This window comes from Bubalus kerabau, chromosome 4 (assembly GCF_029407905.1).
Source record: "Bubalus kerabau isolate K-KA32 ecotype Philippines breed swamp buffalo chromosome 4, PCC_UOA_SB_1v2, whole genome shotgun sequence".
NCBI lineage: Eukaryota > Metazoa > Chordata > Mammalia > Artiodactyla > Bovidae > Bubalus > Bubalus kerabau.
The window spans coordinates 67,188,359-67,202,875 of NC_073627.1; the positions used below are offsets into that span (position 1 = coordinate 67,188,359).

Below are 14,517 nucleotides of genomic sequence, written 5' to 3' on the forward strand. Positions count from 1 at the left end.
CTGAAAATAATTCAACAAACTATTAGTTATGCTTTACTTTTTTGTTATTAAATCTTTCTGGAATGATTAGGGATTTCTCTGAAGAAATCAAAGGAAGAGAGGAAAACTTTTGCTTTTGGATAAATATAAGCAACGTTTATAAAGGCTATGGTTTTTCCTGTGGTCATGTATGGATGTAAGAGTTGGACTGTGAAGAAGGCTGAGCACCGAAGAATTGATGCTTTTGAACTGTGGTGTTGGAGAAGACTCTTGAGAGTCCCTTGGACTGCAAGGAGATCCAACCAGTCCATTCTAAAGGAGAGCAGCCCTGGGATTTCTTTGGAAGGAATGATGCTGAAGCTGAAACGCCAGTACTTTGGCCACCTCATGCGAAGAGTTGACTCATTGGAAAAGACTCTGATGCTGGGAGGGATTGGGGGCAGGAGGAGAAGGGGACGACAGAGGATGAGATGGCTGGATGGCATCACTGACTCGATGGACGTTGAGTCTGAGTGAACTCCAGGAGTTGGTGATGGACAGGGAGGCCTGACATGCTGCAATTCATGGTGTCTCGAAGAGTCGGACACGACTGAGTGACTGAACTGAACTGAACTGAATATATAAAGTTTATAAATATATATATAAACTTTATGCTGAGTTTCTGTAAAATTCTCATCATTTGTCAGCAGTCTACTCAACAAAACCAGTCTGTTGAGAGACTGCTGGTCAGGGAGTGGCACAGCTGCATCAGAGTCATTAGTGTGGTTCACCCCATGCCCCCAGTTCTTGTGCCCTGGGCCTGAGGAAGCATCATATTTGCCGGTGTCCTGGAGATGGTGTTGGGGCTTCCTAGGTGGCACTAATGGTAGAGAATCTGCCTGCCAATGCAGGACATGCAAGTGACACAGATTCAATCCCTAGGTCGGGAAGATCTCCTGGAGATCTGGAGTGGCAACCCACTCCAGAGTATTCTTGCCTGGGACATCCCATGGACAGAGGAGCCTGTCAGGCCACAGTCCATGGGCTCACAAAGAGTCAAGCATGACTGAGCACACACACACACGGTGATGGTGTTGGCCCCTGTGACCACCTGTGGACAATGAGTGTGAGCAGAAACGACAGTGACACGTGCCATGGTTCAGCCAGCCCAATTTATCAGCGAGGCGAGACCCCCAGAGCTTCCCCTCCTTCTGACGCGATTACCAGCAGTGTTTCTGATCACAGGTGCTGAGGGCCTGAGGGGAGGGTGGTGTGGAGGGACCAGTTCAGAGCCAAGAATTGCGTTGATCAGGAATTGGGAACTGGAAATAAGTGTTTCTTGTCTGAGACACTGAGTCTGGGGGCTATCAGCACAGCAAAACCCAGCCCATTCTGACTTATATGCAGAATTTAAGTAACCTGCTCCAAGGGGCATTGTTGCTTCATCTGTTACTTTGATACTCCATCTGGGTCCAACTCTCTGACCTATTTCTTATGGGCCCCCAACAGCTTTTGGACTCTACTTTTGCCTTTCCATTTGAATCTTATTGCCTTCAAATAAAACACAGCTGATGGTCTCAAATAAAATACATGTGACTTTTTGAGAACTAAGATTTGAGGGCTGGTTTATCTCATCTCTCAGTCTTCTCATTTATTCATTCATAAAACAAATGTGGAACATTTCTATGAGCCAGTGTTAACTACCAGGATAAAATGGCAAACAAAAATCATGGGTGAGACTTCCCTGGTGGTCCAGCGCTTAAGAACCTGTCTGCCAACGCAGGGGATGTGAGTTTGATCCCTGATTTGGGAACAAAGATTGCACGTGCCATGGGGAACTAAAGCCCGTGCTGCAAGTACTGAGCCCACTCACAACCGCTACTGAAGACTACGTGCTCCAGAGCCCATGCTCTGCAACAGTGAGAAGCCCATGTACTGCAACCAGAGAAAGCTTGCTTGCAGCAACACAGAGCCCATGAGCCATAACGAACACCCAGTGCAGCCAAAAAATATATGAATCAAATAATTATACAAATAAATGTAAGATTACAACAGTGATAAGTGCTATGCAGAGGAGATACACACACTATCTATCATCTACCTACTTACCTATTATGTATATCTACCTGTCTACCTTCCTTTATCTATCATCTACCTATAGATACTGATAAAGCAAATGTGGCAAAATGTTCATGATTAGAGAATGCTGGTATCTGAGAACAATGGTACACAGAGATTTTTGTATTATTTTTGCAGCTTTTCTCTCAGTATGAAATTCTGCCAAAATTAGAAGGCCTTTGCAAAGTACTGACTGGTGTGGTAGCATGTACCTTTACTGGCCAGAGTCATCAGGGTTGTTAATCTCGGTTTGGTACTTGACTCAAAATCCTGGCCACATTGCACTGTCTGGAACTGCCATCCACCTTTCTAGTAACCAACCCTGCAATCCTGTGGCCCACTCATGATAGTGAGAGGAAAGAAAATCCATTTAAAATTGTGCTTTGTATTAAAACAAAATACAAATTAAAAACCACTGCCTTTTGGTTTCTTTCCTGTATTAAAAAAAATTATATATAATAAATACTGAAAATCAAGAAAAGATATAAAAATCTAATAAAAAATGAAAATTACTCATAACCACGAATCAGTTGGTGATCACGACAATTAACATTTTGGCTCATTTCCTAAATTATACATTTTCGGTCTTCATTTGTCAGTGTTCATTGTTTGCACATGTTAACAAGTGACCCCTAAACTCGACTGTTTAAAACAAGAAGCACTCCCTGTCTCACACGGCGTCTGGATCCTGACTCTGGGATGATGGGTCCAGACCACGGTTCTCGGGCTGTAGTCAAGCTGCAGCCTCCTGACCTCTTTCCCAGAGCCCTCACCAGGGAGACTGCCCACAGAGGCTCAGAACTGTTCATGCTGCGCTGCAGGGAACTCGGCTTCCCCCTAGGAGTGATGGCAGGAGAGAGGGTGAGAGACAGAGAGTCAGAGGAGGGAGGGAGGCTAAGACAGTTGCAGTCTTTTACAACCTAATCTTGAGAGTGACGTACCATCACTTGTATTCTATTGCCCATAAGGCTTGCTCTGTACAGTGTGGGGGACAACCCCACAAGGATTGAATGACTCTGGGAGGTGGGAAACATTGGGGTCATCTTGGATACTCTTCATCATACAACACTCTTATCATAAGCATTTAATCACCTTGTAAACTATTTCCTACAGCATTATTTCAATGAATTAATAATATTTATTAACTTCATCAAATTATTGCATCTGTATGCAGTTCAGGAAGCAACAGTTAGAACTGGACATGGAACAACAGACTGGTTCCAAATAGGAAAAGGAGTACATCAAGGCTGTACATTGTCACCCTGCTTATTTAACTTATATGCAGAGTACATCATGAGAAACCCTGGGCTAGAGGAAGCACCAGCTGGAATCAAGATTGCTGGGAGAAATATCAATAACCTCAAATATGCAGATGACACCACCCTTATGGCAGAAAGTGAAGAGGAACTCAAAAGCCTCTTGATGAAAGTGAAAGTGGAGAGTGAAAAAGTGGGCTTAAAGCTCAACATTCAGAAAATGAAGATTATGGCATCCGGTCTCATCACTTCATGGGAAATAGATGGAGAAACAGTGGAAACGTGTCAGACTTTATTTTTTGGGCTCCCAAATCACTGCAGATGGTGCTGCAGCCATGAAATTAAAAGATGCTTACTCCTTGGAAGGAAAATTATGACCAACCTAGATAGCATATTCAAAAGCAGAGACATTACTTTGCCAACAAAGGTTCGTCTAGTCAAGGCTATATTTTTTCCTGTGGTCATGTATATATGTGAGAGTTGGACTGTGAAGAAGGCTGAGTGCCAAAGAATTGATGCTTTTGAACTGTGGTGTTGGAGAAGACTCTTGAGAGTCCCTTGGACTGCAAGGAGTTCCAACCAGTCCATTCTGAAGGAGATCAGCCCTGGGATTTCTTTGGAAGGAATGATGCTAAAGCTGAAACTCCAGTACTTTGTCCACCTCATGAGAAGAGCTGACTCATTGGAAAAGAGTCTGATGCTGGAAGGGATTGGGGGCAGGAGGAGAAGGGGATGACAGAGGATGAGATGGCTGGATGGCATCACTGACTCGATGGATGTGAGTCTAAGTGAACTCCGGGAGTTGGTGATGGACAGGGAGGCCTGATGTGCTGCGATTCATGGGATCACAAAGAGTCAGATGCAACTGACCGACTGAACTGAACTGAATAATAATATTTAATTGCATTCTACTGCTATGGGCCTTAAAACTCAGGTACAAATGGACATTAAAAGGTTATGAGGCTGTTATTTTACATTTTTTAAATCGAAATAAAGCTGATTTACAATGATGTGTTAATTTCTGCTGTATAGCAAAATGATTCAGTTATAAATATGTACATTCGTCTTTAGATTCTTTTCCATTATGGTTTATCCCTAGATACTGAATATACTGCCTTACAGTAGAATCTTGTTATCCATCCTATAAATAACAGTTTGCTCTTGCTAAGCCCAAACTCATAGTACTTCCCTCCTCCTCCCCCTCCTTCTTAGCAACCACAAGTCTGTTCTCTGTCTGTTTCTGTTTTGTAGATAAGTTTATTTGTATCATATTTTAAATTCCACATATAAGAGATAGCATATGGTATGAGGGCGACAGAGGATGAGATGGTTGGATGCATCACCAATTCAATGGACTTGAACTTGGGCAAACTCTGGGAGGTAGTGGGGGCAGGGAGGCATGGTGTGCCGCAGTCCATGGGGTTGCAGAGTCAAACATGACTTAGTGATGGAACAACAACAACAAAATATAGTATGATATCTCTTTCTGACTTACTTCACTTAGGATGACAATCTCTAGGTTCATCCATGTTACTGCAAATGACATTATTTCATTCTTTATTTTTATTCCATTCTTTTTTATGGCTAAGTAATATTCCATTGTACATATGTACCACATCTTTATCCATTCATCTGTTGATGGATATTGAGGTTGTTTCCATGTCCTGGCTATTGCAAATAGTGCTGGAGTGAACACAGGGCTACATGTATCTTTTTAAATTATAGTTTTCTCTGTATGTATGTCCAGATGTGGGGTTGCTGGATCATATGGCAACTCTACTTTTAATTCTCTGAGGCTCCTCCATACTGTTCTCACAGTGGCTGCACCAGCTTTCATTCTCAGTGAGGTTTTTATCTTAAAAAATGATACCAGAACTTCTCTATCCATCCAAATACATGCTGTTCTTTAAAGTGCTCACCTTGGGAACATATTGGACTTGGACTGCAAGGATATCAAACCTTTGGACTGCAAGGAGATCAAACCAGTCAATCTTAAAGGAAATCAGTCTTGAATATTCATTGGAAGCACTGATGCTGAAGCTGAAACGCCAATACTTTGGCCTCCTGATGCAAAGAACTGACTCATTGGAAAAGACCCTAACACTGGGAAAGATTGAAGGCAGGAGGAGAAGGGGACGACAGAGGATGAGATGGTTGGATGGCGTAACTGACTCAATGGACATGGGTTTGAGCAAACTCTTGGAGTTGATAATGGACAGGGAGGCCTGGTATGCTGCAGACCCTGGGGTCACAAAGAGTCGGACACAACTGAGTGACTAAACTGAATTGAACTGGGAACCTATGGACTTATTCTGATGATGCTAGCTGGGCTGTGGTCACAAACACGCCTGGCACCCTTTTTTTGAAATTACAATCAGAGTCTTGCAGCATTATTATTTTCAGTTAACTCGACGTGGTATAAGGTAGTTATGTTAGCAAGCAGAACATTCATTGAATTTATTCTTGTTCTGCTGTTCAGTTTGTGATATCAAACCAGATGTACAGTCAAAAATGTATTTTTGGCACTAAACTTCATCTTAACAAAATGGTATTTCTTTGCAAAAATAAGTTGTCATAAGAATGAAGTATATGTGGATGAATACTGTTGACTCAGAGATTTTAGTGCTTTGGGCTTTGAATGTACCCCCATCCATACCACCTGCCCAGTGAGTGTCCTGAAACATTTTTTTTAAGTACAGTTCTTGGAATAAGTTCTAGTTTTATAGAAACTTACACCTGCCAACATCCAGTCTTATATTTACATTAGCTGTGAAGTTTGCTGGCAAAGGAAACTGTGGACTATAAGCATTGTTGAGTCAGAGTGGAGTCTTGTTTGACTTTGTTTCTCCTCATACTGGGTACACAGGACATACCTAAGACACACTTGTTGAATTAATGACACCCTGAAATTCTGGTGGTGTAAAAAAAAAAAAAAAGACACTTCAGCTAATAGTACTTGCCTGGTGGTCTAAATCTTAAAACCAACCATGTTGACAACTAGTACCTGAGTGTCCTTTTTTAAACTCTATGCAGTGACATCATAGAATTTGCTCATTTTTCCTGAGTTTTGCAGTAACATTTGAGCTGAAGTAGATGGCAGGCTGAAAGACATGGGCATTTCCCAAACAGCCCAAATACCCCAAACAAAAAGTTCAGTTCAGCTCAGTTCAGTTGCTCAGTCGTGTTCGACTCTTTGCGACCCCATGAATCACAGCACGCCAGGCCTCCCTGTCCATCACCAACTCCCGGAGTTCACCCAGACTCACATCCATCGAGTCAGTGATGCCATCCAGCCATCTCATCCTCTGTTGTCCCCTTCTCCTCCTGCCCCCAATCCCTCCCAGCATCAGAGTCTTTTCCAATGAGTCAACTCTTCGCATGAGGTGGCCAAAGTACTGGAGTTTCAGCTTTAGCATCATTCCTTCCAAAGAAATCCCAGGGCTGATCTCCTTCAGAATGGACTGGTTGGATCCTTGCAGTCCAAGGGACTCTCAAGAGTCTTCTCCAACACCACAGTTCAAAAGCATCAATTCTTCGGCGCTCAGCTTTCTTCACAGTCCAACTCTCACATCCATACATGACTACTGGAAAAACCATAGCCTGGACTAGACAGACCTTAGTTGGCAAAGTTATGTTTCTGCTTTTGAATATGCTATCTAGGTTGGTCATAACTTTTCCTCCAAGGAGTAAGCGTCTTTTAATTTCATGGATGCAGTAATCACCATCCAAAAAAACCAGTTACCCTAGTCCGGAACAGAATTTTTTAAAAGCTTGTATCCTACTCTAACCTTCTTTGAAGTTGTGATGCATATATTTGTGCGTCTCCCACACTGAAACCATCACAGTTATTGGTTTTCTCTAAGACATCTGAGAAGTATGTGTGGACCATGCACGTAATTACAGTCTTTTCGAACAACTGCTCAGGACGGGTTGGGGCACTGGGGAAATAGGCAAATTGTTGCCATTTCCCAGAAAGCCAACGCTGTATCAGCAGGTCTACTGTGGAGGAGAAAAACAACCCAATCTCCACGTGGAGTAAGTATTACTCTCATCACTCACGTTCTCACATAAAACTCCATGGTTCCTGCTAAACCCTCTACACAGACACGGTATGGCTTTCTGATGTACTTGGGTTCTTCCTAATTAAGTGATAACCTACACTTCCAGCAAGAATCAGGGCAGCTTCCGATGCTGAAACCCTGAGACCAGATCATTAAAGATAAAAACAGAACAAATTCTAAGGAACAGAACAGAAACCCCCCCGAGGGGCTCTCTAATGAGAGGAGAAGGCGCTGGGTGCCACGGACGAGAGTGGGCCCTGGTGAAACCCTTCAGGCTCTGTCCCCAACATACAAACCAATGGGTCTCGTCTGCACCAGCCTTGGTCACTGCCTGGCTTCTCTCTCTCTCTTAGAATATAACTTCGCATTTACAGAAGTTGGCAGAATAGAACAAGATAAGAACGGCTAAATGTCTAACAAAAGCTTCCAATATTTTTACATTGTCCCCTATTTTCTTACTTACTCATTCCCTCCCTCTCTACAAGCACATACACACACTCACACCCCACACTTTTTTCTGAACTGTTTCAAAGTAAGCTGGAGATGTGCCTTTTATCATAAGATACTGCAGCATCTTATTTCCTTCAAACAAGAAAAGGATTTTTTTCTGACATGATCGGAAAGATTATCAACACCTGGAAAATGAATTGATGTGCACCTAATCTATGGATCTTACTCAAGTTCTGTCACCTATCTGACTGCTGTCCTTTAGAGCAAAAGGGATGAAGTCCTGACCCGGGTCCACACAGGATGGACGGCAGGTAGTTCCCATGTCCTAGTGTCCTTTCATCTGGAGCTGCTGTGCTCTCCCTCACGACCTTAACAACCCTGGAGAATACTTGGCAGGTGGCCCTCAGGCGGGGTCTGGTCATGTTAGGTGGCGGTTTTCAATGGAACTTCATAAAAGGTGCAGTATGCTGAGAGGCACCTGGCGCTGGCTGTCCCAGTGCTGGGTGTTAACCTCATCAGCGTTGAAATCCTCCCATCTGCTCCGTGCCATGAGGCAAACTGACAGCGTGGAGACCCCGTGTCTCACAGCTGGAGGGTGGCTGTGTGCCGGTACTCTCTGTCTGTCCCGTCCTAGGTCTGCTTCAGATCCTGGAGGTGGACACCCAGCACCATCCCCAGGCTCCTCCGTCACAGCCTCTGAACAGATTCATCCAATGGGAGACACCAACAACAGGTCCGAGTGGCAAGAAGAAGCTGGGGGGACACACCCCGGGGCCCCTCATTGCTGTGCCTTAGCCCTGGCCTGTGGCAGGGGCCACATCCCTCCATGACTGCAGCTCCAGTTGCCCCTCCACTGCCCTCTCAGCCCTGGGCAGCGGGTGGTCGGGGTGGCTTCCTGCTGTGGCCATCCCTATCACGCCTTCCTGGTGCCCCTTGCTGCCCACGCCCCTAACAGTGGTCCTCTGTTAAAGAGACTTCATTTCTCAGACCTGACTGAATCCTGTCCTGCACTACGCCTCTCACTGGCCGTGTGGGGTTTCTGGGGAACAGATGCAGAAGAAGAGACCACTTTTAGAGAAGTGTGACCAGTGGTGTGACTCTCATCATTAAGAACAGGACTTCCCTGGTGGTGCAGTGGATAGGAATCCACCTGCCAGGGCAGGGAACATGCATTGGATCCCTGATGCAGGAAGATCCCACATGCCTTGGAGCAACTAGGCATGTGTGCCACAAATACTGAGCCTGTGCTTTGGAGCCCAGGAGCCGCAACTACCGAACCCTGTGATGTAACTATCGAAGCCCACCCACCCTGGAGCCATGTGCCACAGCAAGAGAAGCCAGTGCAACGAGACGCCTGCAGGCTGCTCCTGGAGAGTCGTCCCCACTCACCACCACTGGAGAAAAGCCTGAGCAGCAACGAAGACCCAGCACAGCCAAAATAAATACGTAAACAAATATATTTCGTTTAAAAAATAAAAGAAAATTTAGCCCAAAGGATTGTGTACAATAATGGCATATTTGAGTATATAACCACAAGTCCTGAGGTTACCTGATATCTTTCCTCCAGGGAGTTAAAGGCTGGCGACACAGGATGGGTGAGACAATTCCAAGAGGCACAGCACACAGCACTGCCAGTCTCAGAATCAAACCTCATCAAATCTATCAATACAGACACAGAATTCTGCAGTTCAAAGTCCTTAGGACGTACACTATCCTGTTCCTCCTTCAGCAGGATTTCCTGACAAGCACCATCACCTCCCACAGGGTCTGTCCTGGGCACCACCCCTGGGGTGGGGGAGTCGCTCTCTGCCTTCCTCCAGGCTCCCTCCTCCCCCCAAGTCCTTTTCTTCTTTCTCAACACCTTCCACGCTGTTTAGTCCTTTACTTTCTGCTGACTTCCCTGCTGATGTGTTAACTGACATTTAACGAATTGGCTGATGGTAATTTAAGATGCCACTTTACCTGGGGTTCTGAGTTCTGAGGAAGGCTCTAGGGGTTCCTCAATAGAGAACAGACTTGTGTTGCCAAGGGTGGGGGGTGGGACAGACTCAGAGTTTGGCATTAGCAGACACAAACTATCACACAGGATGTGTAAGCAACAAGGTTCCGCTCTAGAGCACAGGGAACTATATCGATGTCCTGGGATAGGGACTTCCCTGGTAGCCTAGTAGTTAAGATTCCCACTCCCCATGCAAGTGGCCCAGGTTCGATCCCTGCTCAGGAAACTAGATTCCACATGCGGTAACTAGGAGTCTGCATGCTGGAGCTAAAAGACCCCACATGCTGCAGCTTAGCCCCAGCACAGACAAATAAATAAAATACTTAAAAAATCCTATGATCAACTGTAATGGAAAAGAATATTATAAAAAGAACATATATATGCATATAACTGAATCACTTTGCTGTACAGTAGAAATCGACACAACACTGTAAATCAACTATACTTTAATAAAAAAAAAAAAGCAAGGAGCAGCTCCTGCACTCAGAGAGAGAGGCTGGACGGTGCAACTACAGGAGGTCTGCTGTCACTTCCGGGGTAAGGAGCCCCCACATGCCCCGGGGATAAGGAGCATCTGGGCACGGCTGTCACAGGTACAGGGGACCTGGGGCAGACCTCCCTTGAGGCAGGGGATTTCGGGGGGACAGAGAGGAATTGTCTGGCCCCTGCAGAGCTCCTCTCTTTTCTGTGAGGACGTAGGGACTCGGGGGTTGGCCTGGGAGGCACCCTGATCCCTGTGTCTGCTTTGGGGACCCACAGGACAGGTGATGATGGATGTCCCAGCATCACAGCGTTAGAACGGGGAGCCACAGCCTCACATGCTGCTCAGAGTCAGGCACCTGTGACTACTCGGGAGGCCACTCCCCAAACCCTGCTGACAGCTGGCTGTCCCCAAAGGCCATCACAGAGAAGAGACACCTGGTCTTGTGACACACGCTCTTTGTAACGTGCAACCTCCCTGTTGGCTACGACAGGCAATTTCTCCCAGGTAGGTGCACGATGCGGATTCACTGCGTTCAGCATCACTTTCCTGGAGTGGGCAGAGAAGGGTGAGGTCTCTGCCCTCCGTGTGCCAGGAGACCGCTGCAGGGGAAGGGCAGAGGTGAAGCCCCTCTTCTGGCTCTGCAGACACAGGAGGGCGCAGCAGAGCCAAGGGTGGCCTCGGAGCCCAGGCACTGCACCCAGGTCTCCTGGGTACTGTGTGGGGCATGAAACCATTACCATGGATGGAAGGGGGCTCTAGACTATGTGCAGGAGAGGGAGCACTGCTTACCTGTGACAGCGCCCAGCCCTCGCCCCAGAGCCTGAACCCAGGATACTGGAGATCTGAAATCAGTGCCTTTCCTAACGGCCCGAGCCCTGTGGTCCCTGCACTCACACGAACATCACACTCTGTAGAAGGCCCTCTTCACACAGGAGAATGAGGTACTCGCCTCCACCCGACTGCCCTGAACACAAGGCACAGCCTTCCCTCCTCGCCCTGTGCCCCCACACTGGCCCGGGGCACTGGTCAGCGTGGCCTTGCTCCAGGCTGGAGCTCCGAGCCCATCAGTGCCTCCCCAGTATCATTCAGCAGCGCCCGGGAAACTGCTGCATTTCAGGATCCAGCTCCGCAAAGTTTCCGTCCCTTCCTCCCACGTCCCAGGTAAACTGTAAAGAATGGAGAGCGGTAAAGGAAGATTTATTTCACAGAAGTCCAGCACCAAGGCGAGGGGGCTCAGAGCTCTGCTGTGTGGGGCTTTGGGAAATGAGGTTTAGATGATCTTTTACAAACTGCAGTTCGCCTTCAAAGAGGCTGACTGTGATTTCCTGTCAGCTTTGTTAATTACCTGCCAGGCGGAATTCCTCCTCTCTCTGCTGAGGACTGATGCCTGCAGAGTGACCCTGGCCAGGCTGGTGCAGCAGCATTTACCAGCAAACAAAGTGCCTCAAGCTGGGTCAGGCAGCCGCCAGCCAGGTCTGAGAGTAAAGTATCTGGGGGGCAACTGGACCGTGTTAGGGAGTCTTTATGGTCTGGGGATTCTAGATCTACCACTCAGTATCTCTCTCTAATGAACACACTCCATCTACCTGGGTGCGGGATGAGGCATGGAGCCCAGCAGAGGACAGCAGTCTGCAGTGGCAAGAGAAGGCGCAGGGGCGGATCGGGGTCACAGGGAGCCTGGGCTGCCCTGGGCTCAGCCCACCATCCGGACCACCAGTGCCCGTGGCAGTCGGGGTCCCCCCATGGGTGTGCGTTCCTGGGGCTCAGAGTTTACCTGGCTCATGGTGATGCCACAGGACCAGGGGGAGCAGAGTGGGAGAAAGGGAAGCAGACTGAGAGCAGCCATGTGCTCAGGGGAGGTGGGGACAGCGGGTGAGGAGAGGGGCCAGCGTCTGGAGAAGTGCCTCCTGGGACGGGCGAGCTGGGGAGAAGTCTGCTGTCACGACCCATGCTCCCTCATCTCTCACTCGGAGGAGTTTCCGGGGTTTTCCTCTGGGAGAAGGACAGAACTGTGTCCCGTCACCCTGCCTGCTCCTCGAGGGGCCATGTGTTATTTTGCATCATGCCATGCCACCCGCCTCTCTCCACAGAGGGCGTGGAGGGGACCAGGCGGATGCTAACAACTGGACGGACACGAGAGGCCTCCGATGGCCCCAGACGCCCGCTCCCTGACCTGCCTGCCACCGGCCTCCGAGCCACACCTACGCAGGACGCACCCTCTGCTCCCCCTGCCAGCCTGGGCGTCGGCCTCCATGAAGCCGCCCCACCCACCTCTGGATGCCTTTGCATCACTACCGCATGGATGCTGTGCTTGTCTCTCTCTCTCCATTTTCTACCGAGACAGTCGGCAGTTCCAAGTCTGGGACCACATCTCTGGTAAATGTCCTTGGTGGGCACACTGCAGGAAGCACGGAGACGTGGGGTGAGGACTGTCCTTCAGTGAGTGTGCACTACAATTGGGGTGAGGAGATCTCTGTTCGGAAGGCGAGGGGGCTGAGGAGGAATGCGGACAGGCAGGGAGACTCAGCTGGAGTTGCCCCTTCCACCCCCCACCCCCGGCCTGTGATGGCGCCCCGCCTTTCACCTGCCCTGGGAGAGGGTGGAGTGCGCGTGTTTCACAGCTGCCGGTAAACACGTCCTTGTTTCAACCTCTGTCTCAGCCTTGTCTTTGCGAATCTGAGCCGCCCTCCTCTTGGGCTTGGTCCCGGCAGGAGTGGCTGGGGGTCACTTGTGCTGCTGGGTGCTGCTGGGCCCGGGGGCCTGCTGGGGGAGGCACCGAGTGGGCATCAGCGTGGGGGGGTGTTCTCCACCTCGTCACCTCCCCACGGCCCAGGTCAGAGGCTCCCCAGTCACCCCCTCCCCTCCGTCCGCGCAGGGATGCAGAGATCCAGAAGGCTTTCTCTGTAATGTTTTATTTCTGAAAAGAGGTAAGAAACAAACAGCAGGGGGTCTTTGCGGGACGGGGGTGGTGGGGGGCTGTCTTCCTCTTACAGGGAATGCTGTGAAAACAACTGGCTCCAATAGGTCTCTCTGAAGTGCCAGGCAGGACGCCAGCCTCCAGGGCCTTACCTGAATTCCTGCCTCTAGTCTCCTGTGAATCACGCAGGTCACACCAATCACAGGAGTCTGAGCAAACTCCTGGAGATGGGGAAGGACAGGGAAGCCTGGCCTGCTGTAGTCCCTGGGGTTGCGGAGAGTCGGACACGACTGAGTGCCTGAACACCACCTCCACACAGATCACGGCAGGCTGTGGGGAGGGTACAGCACACACGAGCCCTGAGCGTGGCGCCTGTCACGTAACACGAGTCCCCAGAATGAGGGCTGCGAGTTCATCTTGGTGTAGGATTTCAAATAATCTGCTCGTTGCTGTCTAGAGCTCTGAAGGGTCTTCTAGCTTAAATCCTATTCTGTGACTTGGCTTGAGCCTGTAGTGCAGGGCGGGGTGAAGCTCCTATTTACAAACAGGATGGGAAGGTCGGTTTTGAGAAGCTCAAAGGACAGGGAAAAAAAAAACCCCAAGCTTCAGTTTTTCTTAAAAATAAGTCCCTCTTCGCCTGGGGAGACGTCCGACCCTCCTCCCCATCGTTCCATGTTGGGAGAACACATAAGTCTGTGTGTCTCCAGACTCCTCTCTAATTGGCCTGGGGATGCTGCTCTGTGGTCCCCTCTGCCCTTCTGAAAACAAACCCCTCCCAGGTAAACGCCCTGGGAACAGGTGCTTATGTCTGCTTTATTTGCTTCTTGGTTGTGCTGGGGGATGGTGACAGTTGGCAACTATAAAAGAAAGAAATCTAAGAATAGAAAGAACTAGATCAACCTTACTGCACTTTTTCTAAACAGATGGACAATCCTCGAAACTGAGGTTGTGGAGACCTGGTTTATTTATTTCAACTACCGTGTGTCTATTTAAAAAAGAGACTCATAAAGAAAACCTAATGGATGAATAAAGCCGGATTTATGGCCCCCAAATATGTGAGGATATCCCAGATAAGATTAATATTTTGTTTCTGAAAAATGTCTTCTATCGTGCAGTGTTGCATCGTTTGTGTTTGTTTATTTGAGAGTTCATATCTTGGGACATTAGTCATTTCTTTTAGCATAAAAGATAAGAAGACAATCTTGGAGATATAGTCTTGGCAAAAACAAGGGGAAGAGGGACAGGCTTGCGGTATAAAACACTGCCTTAGAAAT

At 48.1% G+C, this 14,517-nt stretch overlaps 1 long non-coding RNA gene across 2 annotated transcripts; it reads right to left on the reverse strand.

The window, feature by feature from the left end:
* Window positions 1–10,271: 10,271 nt before the first annotated feature.
* Window positions 10,272–13,061, reverse strand: LOC129651454 (uncharacterized). 2 transcript variants are annotated; one of them, XR_008714151.1, is made up of 3 exons: window positions 12,911–13,061; window positions 12,598–12,799; window positions 10,272–11,492 (listed from the first exon to the last, which is right to left on the reverse strand). It is a non-coding gene; the product is annotated as an uncharacterized LOC129651454 (long non-coding RNA). The 2 variants fall into 2 exon arrangements; XR_008714150.1 differs by having other exon boundaries at window positions 12,598–13,061.
* Window positions 13,062–14,517: the final 1,456 nt, after the last annotated feature.